This window comes from Apodemus sylvaticus, chromosome 6 (assembly GCF_947179515.1).
Source record: "Apodemus sylvaticus chromosome 6, mApoSyl1.1, whole genome shotgun sequence".
NCBI lineage: Eukaryota > Metazoa > Chordata > Mammalia > Rodentia > Muridae > Apodemus > Apodemus sylvaticus.
Window position 1 is genome coordinate 82,428,560 of NC_067477.1, and position 9,445 is coordinate 82,438,004.

The following is a 9,445-nucleotide window of genomic DNA, read 5'->3' on the forward strand; positions in this document are numbered from 1 at the left end:
TCTGAAAGCAGTCTCTTCATTCACTGGAGGCAGATCTCTGTGAATTCGAGGTCAATATGATTTATATATGAGTTCCAGGACAACCAGAACTACATAATGAGACTCCTTCTCCCGCCCCCCCCCCCACAAAAAAAGTGGAAGGGGAAGCGATCCCAATAAACCACTCACAAAAGAGACTAGCAAAAACATGGCTCTTTCTGTAACTCCCACTACCCCTTCCCCCCAAAAAATTTCATTAAGGTGTGTCCTTGGACTGAGCAAAAGACTGTCTTCTTCCCCTATCAGCTCCCCACTGCTCCCCTCTGTTGATTCTCCATATCCTTTCTCAGCTCCCCACCCCCACCCCACCACTACCAATCTCATGGGAAGCTGCTCCTACCAGAGCTGCAAGTCCTGGCTATGGGGTTAGCCTGGATGTAAGCAAGGAGAGGAATCTCTGTTCTTTTGGTCATGGCCTGGAAGACAAGTGTAACCACTAATAGCCAACCATCTATTTCCTGGCAGTCACTGTGCTACTTTACAATCACCAGATCTCACAGCAACTGTGAGCAATTATCCCACCTTACAGATGAGGAACTGTGCCCCAGCTCACACAGCCCACTCTCAAAGCCAAAAGGACAGGCCTCCAACATTTGTAGATGTCCCTCAGTGTCAACATGGAAGAGGTGTTTTAGTCATGATGGATTATCAGAACACAAATCGTCTCCAAAATACCACTATGCATATCAGTTAGACCAGCTTTTAAAATGTGAGTCGAAACCCCAGAGTTACAGGGAAAAAAAAAAAAAGGGAAGGGTGCTGTGGGGCATAACACCAAGGGACAGGACAGCTCACACAAACAGAACACCAAAAACAAATAAACCTTAGCAGCAGTAAAAAGGTTTCTGAGTGCCCAATGACCAAAGTTAATTCTAAATGAATTGAAGGCGTTTCTTGCAGAGCTCACTAATGCTGCATCATGAGACTTCATTTTGCACTGGACGTGGGGTCACACCATGCGACAGTGTCACCTGAAACACCTCAGCTCACCTTGGAGACTACTCGGAGTTACGAGCTGCAGTGTGTTTCCTGTGCATTCAAAGTTTTCTGCTCTCATAGAAACACAATAGCTTTTTTTAAAAAATTTTGGGTTTCCTCTATGTAGTCCTGGCTGTCCTAGAACTGGCTCTACAACAAGCAAACTCGCAGAGATCCACTGGCGCTGCCTCCTGAGCGCTAGGATGAAAGGTGCATGCCACCACTGCTAGGCCATAACAGCATAATTAAGAAAAACAGAAACTTTAATATTTTCCAACCAGCTCTTCATAGGTACCAAATCAGTGGCTCCATCACTGTAGTATGTTAAATAGCTCATTTTTTGTTTGGTTTTTCAAGACAGGGTTTCTCTGTGTAGCCCTGGTTATCCTGTAACTTGCTATGTGGACCAGTCTGGCCTCAAGATCTGCCTGTCTCTGCCTCCTAAGTGCTGGAATTAAAGATGAGCACCACCATGACCAGGTCTAAAATAATTGATTTTAAAAATTCAACTGACTTGAATTTCATCCAACGCAATAAAACAAAATTTTGGCTTGGGGTTGGAATAGAATGTCCAACAATTTCTAAGATGGTCCTAAGCATATTTTTGTCAATTTTTTACTATATATTTATTTGAATCAGCATTATAATTAATGATTATAAAATCAGAATATGGATGGACCCACTATGGGAAGTGCTGAAGATGTTCTAAGTCCTGAAGCATCTTGTCTCTAGGCAAGATTTAATTCTATATGCAAATAAATGAGAACATCTATTTCATTACCATGCAAATTCTCTTCTGTAATAAATGAAGGCATTCATATATCAAACAACTATTCTTAAATGAATTGCTTTATGATTTATTATAAGTACATGTTTGATTTACATATCTACTTTACATACCCTATATGCCAAGGGTTTTTTAAAAATTTGTTAGACAGAGAATAAATGGAAAAATTTAAGAATCTCTAAGCATACACATCATCTCTAATAGCATATGATGGGTTTGAAAGGCTTTGGTACTTTAATCTGGAAAACCAAATGCTGCTTGTTATTCTTTTTCTATAAACTAAGTTGTTAACGTGTAAGAAAGTAGACTTGAAAGTCGATTTTTTTTTAACTTGGAGGCAGAAATTCTGAGTTCAAGGCCAGCCTACTATACAGACCAAGTTCTAGGACTGTCAGGACAAGTTCCAAGACAGGGATACACACACACACACACACACACACAAAATTGTCTCAAAGAAAGAAAGAAGGAAGGGGTGGGCAAAGAAGAAAATTTACCTTTTAAAATAGAGCAAGTTCCTTTTTTAAATTAAAAAAAATAAGTCTAATTTAGACCAGGCTAGCCTAGAACTCCAAATTAGCCTGCCTCTACCTCTGCCTCCTTTGTGCCTGAATAGGCATGAACCAGGACATTCAGCTCAATAAATTCTAAAGTGAGGTTTTGCTTTCTTAGAAAATATTTTTCTTCTGCAAAAACTTAGTATAAAAACTCACCCCGAACAGGAGGTTTTTCCCCTTGTTAACATGTTAGAACAATGACTCTAGAAGACACTGTGGGAAAAGTACTTCTATGACCAGGTGCTGTCATTTGAATAAAATGTCACCCAGGGCCCAGTAGACCAGAGCTCTTAATAGAAATGCCACAGGCTGCAGCATTACAGCTGATATGTCTATAATCTACTGACAAAGTGCACTCCTTAGCAACTCAAAACCAGATGTCTGCTGTGGAGTCCAGAGTCTGTGGACTTGTCTTTCTCAGCTCCAAATGAAGTATTAGATACGCTAAATACACAGCTTAGCTATGTATCAGACTCACAACTTAGCAAAATCATGACAGTTTGGACATGAAGCATCAGCATTTTTATTATAGTGCTTATAAACCAAAGATGTTTCTGGAAAAGAAATCCTAAGTTTGAGCACTCAGCTAAATGTGGTAGCCTGTCTGTCTCACTTTGTGAATGGTGTCAGAGACCCTTTCTCTTGTCTTTCAAGCTGACACTCTTTAGGCAGGCCTGTATGGAATGATTTGATATGGGAAAAATCAAGCCACACCAGGTGTGAATCCTTGCTTCAGAAATTCTGGGGTCAGATGTAGCAGGCTATTCGCTGTGAAAACCCATAAATCAGGGAGACTTGGTGCTTATGGGAAAATGAGTTCTAGGCTGCCTAGCACTATTCTAAGGATGATCCACAAACGATGGGCCAAGCCGGAAAGAGTTGGCTCGGCAGTTAAGAGCACTGGCTCTTCCCAAGGAATGCATAGCAGTGTGAATACATGCAAGCTAACAAGCTGTCTGTAACTCCAGTTCCAGGGGATCCAAAACCCACCTAAAGACATGCAGGTGAAACACCAATGCATGCAAAATTAAACACATTTAAAAAGGAAATAAAGAAAATAGTAGGCAATCAGACAGAGAAATAGGACAGTGAGTACACACAGGCACTGCTTTGTCCAGTCTTCTTTTTTAGGTCCTTGTTGTTCTATTTAGATAACATCGAATCAGGCAGCATGAACGCTGTACTTGGTCCCAAGTGGCAGAGCTAATAAAATAAAAACTAGGATCCAAGGCTGCAACTAAGAGTGCAGAAACTATGTCAAACACGGCAGCACACCCCTACCATCCCAGCACTCAGGAGGCTGAAGCAGGAAGATTTTCAAGTCAAGACCCTCCTGTTACATAGTCGGCTAGTATTGTTGCTGCTGAGGGCCTGGGTTTGACCTTCAGCCCCTCAGAAAAACAACAGACTATAAAAGGGTCTGATACATGAGGATTTTAGGGAGAGCCAGAAAATTTTACCAAGTAATGGTAACATGTGCTTATTACATTGTCTATGTCTCATACAAATAAGTAAATATCTCAGCTCTGGGCCTAATTAACATGGGGCGATGGATTTCATGTCTAAAAGGTAAATACCAAAATATTACAAAGTTGCAAGGTGTACATTTTTACTTTCACACTCCTGTAAGTGTTAATCCTAAGTAACTTGGTTTTGACCTCAGCCTCTTCTCCTGTCAGTAAAGACATGGGGTGAAATGCACAGGAGGGCCGGCTTCAGGATTTACTCTCCTAAGTTCATCATCCTTAGCTGCCTCCCTGTTTTCTCAAATTAAGCCTTCTTACAGAACAACTCAAAAACTTTCTCTCATCTAGCTATTGTGCCCAAACTATGCATCTATTGCACTGGAAAAATGACTGCAACGCTATGCATGATGGAAGAAAACTCTCCACAGCTAGTCACCCAAGTTTATTTCCGACTCTACCCGAAAAGTGGAATGGCAGCACTGCCCCCCCCCCGCCCCCCAGCACTCCTGATCTGTAAGCCACTAAGACAGCAGCAGACAGAAGTTCTCTAACACCTTCATATAATTAATTGCTCAAAATTTCCACACAACCTGTGAAAGACCCATTCCCAAAACAGGACATCTTCAACAGTCTCATTCTCCACGTACTGTCCTGTTTGTTTTATGAATTTTTGTTTGTTTGTTCTTTGTTTTTTGAGACAGGCCCTCATTTGTATCCCTGGCCGGCCTGGAACTCCCTATATAGACCAGGCTGACCTCGAAGTCACAGAGATCCACCTGTCTCTGTAGGGACTGAAAATGAAAGGTCATCAGAGATAAGAGTCCCTCAATTACAAACACCTATGTCTTATTTTTTTCATAATATGCAAACATCTGCCTCTTAACAAGGACGTCGGGTTCATATGTGGCATGTGGCTTCCTCGTGCAAGTAAACAAGCACGTGGTTGACTGTCCTTGCTTATAGCTAACCTGCATTTTAAGTAAAAGCTGGCGGAGATAAATGTAATGCTGGAGGGTTTCCAGTCTGAAAGGAGCTGTGTTTCATATCATCAGACAGAGACTAGGAGAAAGGCAAGTCTCAGGGAAGAACCAATGAAAAGAGAGGAGACTTGACATCAGTCAACTTCCCAGGACTTCAACTTTGCAGAAAAGCACCTCAGTGTCTGAGATGGGACCTCACCCGATTCTGCAATTCTAAAAGATCTAAAAAGAACTACAAGTATATGTACATGGCCCCATGTGCTTCCCCCTGCCCCCCACTGTTGGCAGATTTTAAAATGTCAAGATCCCTGGAGGGATAACTACCAAGCAAAGCCAAGATTACCTAGGGCCCTACTGTCTCAGAAACTACGGAATGCTACCTAGGAAGACAAGGGACCAGAGAGGAACTATAGCATCAATGTGCCAGGTTAAAGGGGGTCTGAAAGGAAATGAGTTTTCTGTCAGGTGACTAAAACGCTGCTAAACTTTCAGTCGACTCGGCTTCTGAAACCTGAAGTAAGGCTTGAGCTTGGGACAGATGACCTTTGAAGGGGGGTATCCAATTCCTGATAAAAAGTGGAGTTTGGACCCAAGTTGCCTAGAGCAGTTTCCCCACTCGGAAAAAATAAAAATAAAAAAAAGAGGCCTGGCTCCTTCCGCCCCTGAGCGATACTTACTTACCCTTTCTCCCGCTCTTCCTCGGTGAGAAGGGGTAAGTGGTAATATTGTACCCTCGCCCAATTTGGCCAAAATCCTAAAAGTAAAAAAATGACAGAGACAGGTTCTTTAAAATCCCGTGGCTCCAGCCTGAGCAGCTCCCACCAGCTGCCCACCACACCAGGAGCAGCGCTCTCTCCCGGCCGCTCTGTGGGTACCCCAGGGCGGGGAGAAGAGGTCGGCTACCCTCCAGGATCGGGGTTCGGGTTCCCTAACTGAGGGAGACAGGAGGACGAACTGAGAGGACAGCGCGCGGCCTCACTGGAACACGCGCACGCACGCATGCTCGCTACCTTCGCGCGGATAGCGGCCGAGCGGCTCCCCGCCTCCCAGCAACGCCCACTTGACTGAGGACAAGCCGGAGAGTAGAGACCCTGCCCGGTACACAGAGGGTCTGCCTAAGCCCACCCGTGTGCCAAGCCACCCAAAACCCGCCGCCCCACTCCCCGCGCACCCGCTGCGAAGCTCAACCTAGGGGAAGTCCCCGCGGCATGCCCCGCCCTCCGCAGCGGCACGCCCCGCCTCCACCGCCGCTCGCCCCGCCCTCCACCGCCGCTCGCCCAAACCCAACCCCCAACTTGGCGGCAGCGGGAGACTCCTCCTCTTACGGAAGTCCCGCCCCCGAAACGCGACTCAAGGTCGATCAGCAGCTAGAAATAGGGTTACATCAGATCAAGGGGCGGGACTGAACCACTTGGCTGTTGAGAGTATTAGAAGCTTTAGGTCTGAGTACTAGGTACTCAGCATAGCTAAGAGGGCAAGGAAAAGCTGCAAGCCAGCGGGAAACTATCTTCAGCTTGTCCCCTTAGTTTTAGGTCAGAAACCTAAACTGGACCTCTCCTTCTGTTGTTCTTTTGCTTTCTTTACACACGGGAAACTTCCGTTTTGCTTCCTCGTCTAAGCCAAAAGAAGCAATTCAGAATAGTTTTTTGCTTCAGAGAAATTACGGGATTTTTTTTTTTTTTTTGCTTAAGCTTCTGCTCTTTAATTGTACAAAATCTTAACTGTGTTATTACAACTAGAAAAACTGTGTAACTAACGGAAACCTAAACAAAAAACAAAAATTAATTCACTTTTTCTCCCCCTCCCCAATTGTATCTTTATCTTTTCTTGCTTTATCCTTCTAGATAGTGCTGTATTACCATTCTCAAGTTTAAGTAGTGCAGAAAGTTCTGACACTCAGTATTCAAAATTAATTCTAAAAATGGGAGAATGTAAGAGACTTAAGTGGAACTGAGCAGCGGTTGCCCCTGCCTTTAATCATCCCAGCACTGCTGAGGCAGGTGGATCTCTGAGTTTGAAGCCAGCCTGCCAGCCTGATCTACAGAGCTAGTTCCAGGACAGCCAGAGCTACACAGAGAAACCCTGCCTCAGAAAAGGGCAGGGGGAATGGTCTGATAGGCTGATAGCTGATAAGCACAAAAGTCCGCCAAAAACAAAAAACAAAAAACAAAAAAACCAAGATTGCTATCCTGCACAGGATGTAGGTACAGTTATTCTTATCAGTAGCTGAAATATTTCCTACAAGGTAAGTTTGATCCCACCAGTGCTTCATGACTTAGTTCCAAGAGCTATCTTAGAGGCCATTTCTGAAGGCAGAGCCTATTTACAAATTGGATTGTGCCCTAATAGTACAGAGACGCCAAATTAAACAAATGTTTGGTCCAGTGAAGACAGTGACAGTATGAGACAGAATGAACATAGATAAACATTAAAGATGGGGTGAGGGGAATGTTGTACAGGAACGTAAATAAGCTTACAAAAAGAGTTGCTAAGTGGGACCTGACTTTGTACTGAAATATACCAATGATATTTAAGAAGCCAAAGTACCCAAAAGGCTTTCACACACACACACCCCTCTTCCCCACAACTGTTAGGCATTCTAGAAATGGCAAAATTCTGAAGTCAGAGCAAAAGGGACTTAAGAACAGTGATACTAATCTAAATGAAACTATACATGTAACACAGTATATGCACTGTTAAAACCACAGATGCATAACAGAAACCAGGGAGCCCTACTCTCTGAATTTGGGTGAAAACAATGTGACAACGTAGGTTCATAGATTTTAATCTGTACTCTATTAAAAGTATTCCTCTGACATAAATGTGGCTTTGGAGGCTTACTGCCTCTGTTTACTAACCTAGGCCTAGACATTGAAGTTTCTGGCCTCCATACAACCTAATCTAGGCCCAGAATATTTTCAAATTCTGAGATAAACTGCAGAATAAGCTCACCATTTCTACTTCTTTCTGAGCTCTGGCTGGCTAATTCAACTCAGCTGTTCTGCCTCATATTCTTCTCAGTGCCAACTGATTCAATCTGGTTTATCTTCGTTTCTCCTGAATGAATTACTCTACTTGGCCTTGTGTTGTACAACAACTTGGCAGTGTGTTGTAATCTTCTGGTTCCTTCTCATTCTCAGGCTCCTTCTATCTTCACTTGTGTCTAACCTATTCTCTCTCTGGACCTGTCTCTGTACAACTGTCCAACTTAAACTGCCTTCTTCCTCTTTGCCCTGCTCTCTTAAGTAGCTTCCCTTTCCTCTCTTTTCTCAGGGGGATTTGGCATATCCCATTATGTCAAATCTTTCTCTGATTTGTCACTTTGTCTGTCACTCAACTAGACATCACTTTTAAACATGGGTGCTTCTTTCTTTTTTTTTTTTTGTTTTAATATTTTTATTTTCTATATTCTTTGTTTACATTCCAAATGATTTCCCCTTTCCCGGATCCCCCCTCCCCATATGTCCCATAAACCTTCTTCTCTCCATCCATTCTCCAATCACCACCCTCCTTTTTCTCTGTCCTTATATTCTCTTCCAATGCTAGATCAATCCTTTCCAGGATCAGGACCCTCTCCATACTTCTTCATGGGAGTCATTTGTTATGCAATTTGTGCCTTGGGTATTCAGGGCTTCTGGGCTAATTAATAGCCACTTATCAGAGATTGCATTCCATGTGTATTCTTTTGTGATTGGGTTACCTCACTTAGGATGATATTTTCCAGATCAAACCATTTGCCTAAAAATTTTGTGAATTCATTGTTTCTAATTGCTGAGTAGTATTCCATTGTGTAAATATATCACATTTTCGTATCCATTCCTCGTTTGAGGGGCATCTGGGTTCTTTCCAGCTTCTGGCTATTATAAATAAGGCTGCTATGAACATAATGGAGCATGTGTCTTTATTGCATGCCGGGGAATCCTTTGGGTATATGCCCAGGAGAGGTATAGCAGGGTCCTCCGGAAGTCTCATGTCCAGTTTTCTGAGGAACCTCCAGACTGATTTCCAAAGTGGTTGTACCATCTTACAGCCCCACCAGCAGTGGAGGAGTGTTCCTCTTTCTCCACATCCTCACCAACACCTGCTGTCTCCTGAGTTTTTGACCTTAGCCATTCTGACTGGTGTAAGGTGAAATCTCAGGGTTGTTTTGATCTACATTTCCCTAATGACTAATGATGTTGAGCACTTCTTAAGGTGCCTCTCTGCCATCCGAATTTCTTCAGGTGAAAATTCTTTGTTAAGATCTGTACCCCATTTTTTAATAGGGTTATTTGGTTCCCTGGGGTCTAACTTCTTGAGTTCTTTGTATATATTGGATATTAGCCCTCTATCAGATGTTGGGTTAGTGAATATCCTTTCCCAAGTTGATGGTTGCCGTTTTGTCCTTTTAGCAGTGTCCTTTGCCTTACAGAAACTTTGTAATTTTATGAGGTCCCATTTGTCAATTCTTGATTTTAAAGCATAAGCTATTGGTGATCTGTTCAGGAACTTTTCCCCTGTGCCTATGTCCTCAAGGGTCTTCCCCAGTTTCTTTTCTATTAGTTTCAGTGTATCTGGTTTTACATGGAGGTCCTTGATCCACTTGGAGTGAAGTTTAGTACATGGAGATAAGAATGGATCAATTCGCATTCTTCTGCATGC

General features: G+C 43.1%; 1 protein-coding gene across 3 annotated transcripts in view; it reads right to left on the minus strand.

Moving 5' to 3' along the window:
* Immp2l (inner mitochondrial membrane peptidase subunit 2) overlaps positions 1-6,037 on the minus strand; it is a 947,147-nt gene extending 941,110 nt beyond the window's left edge. Inside the window, exons 1-2 of one of the 3 annotated variants that reach the window (XM_052185911.1) lie at positions 5,976-6,037; positions 5,486-5,558 (exon numbers count right to left, since the gene is read on the minus strand). The gene's annotated coding sequence lies outside the window, so the exon portion shown is untranslated. Of the gene's footprint in view, positions 1-5,481; positions 5,559-5,814; positions 5,840-5,975 lie in introns of those variants that run through there. The other 2 variants (XM_052185912.1, XM_052185910.1) reach the window with 2 other exon arrangements.
* Positions 6,038-9,445: the final 3,408 nt, after the last annotated feature.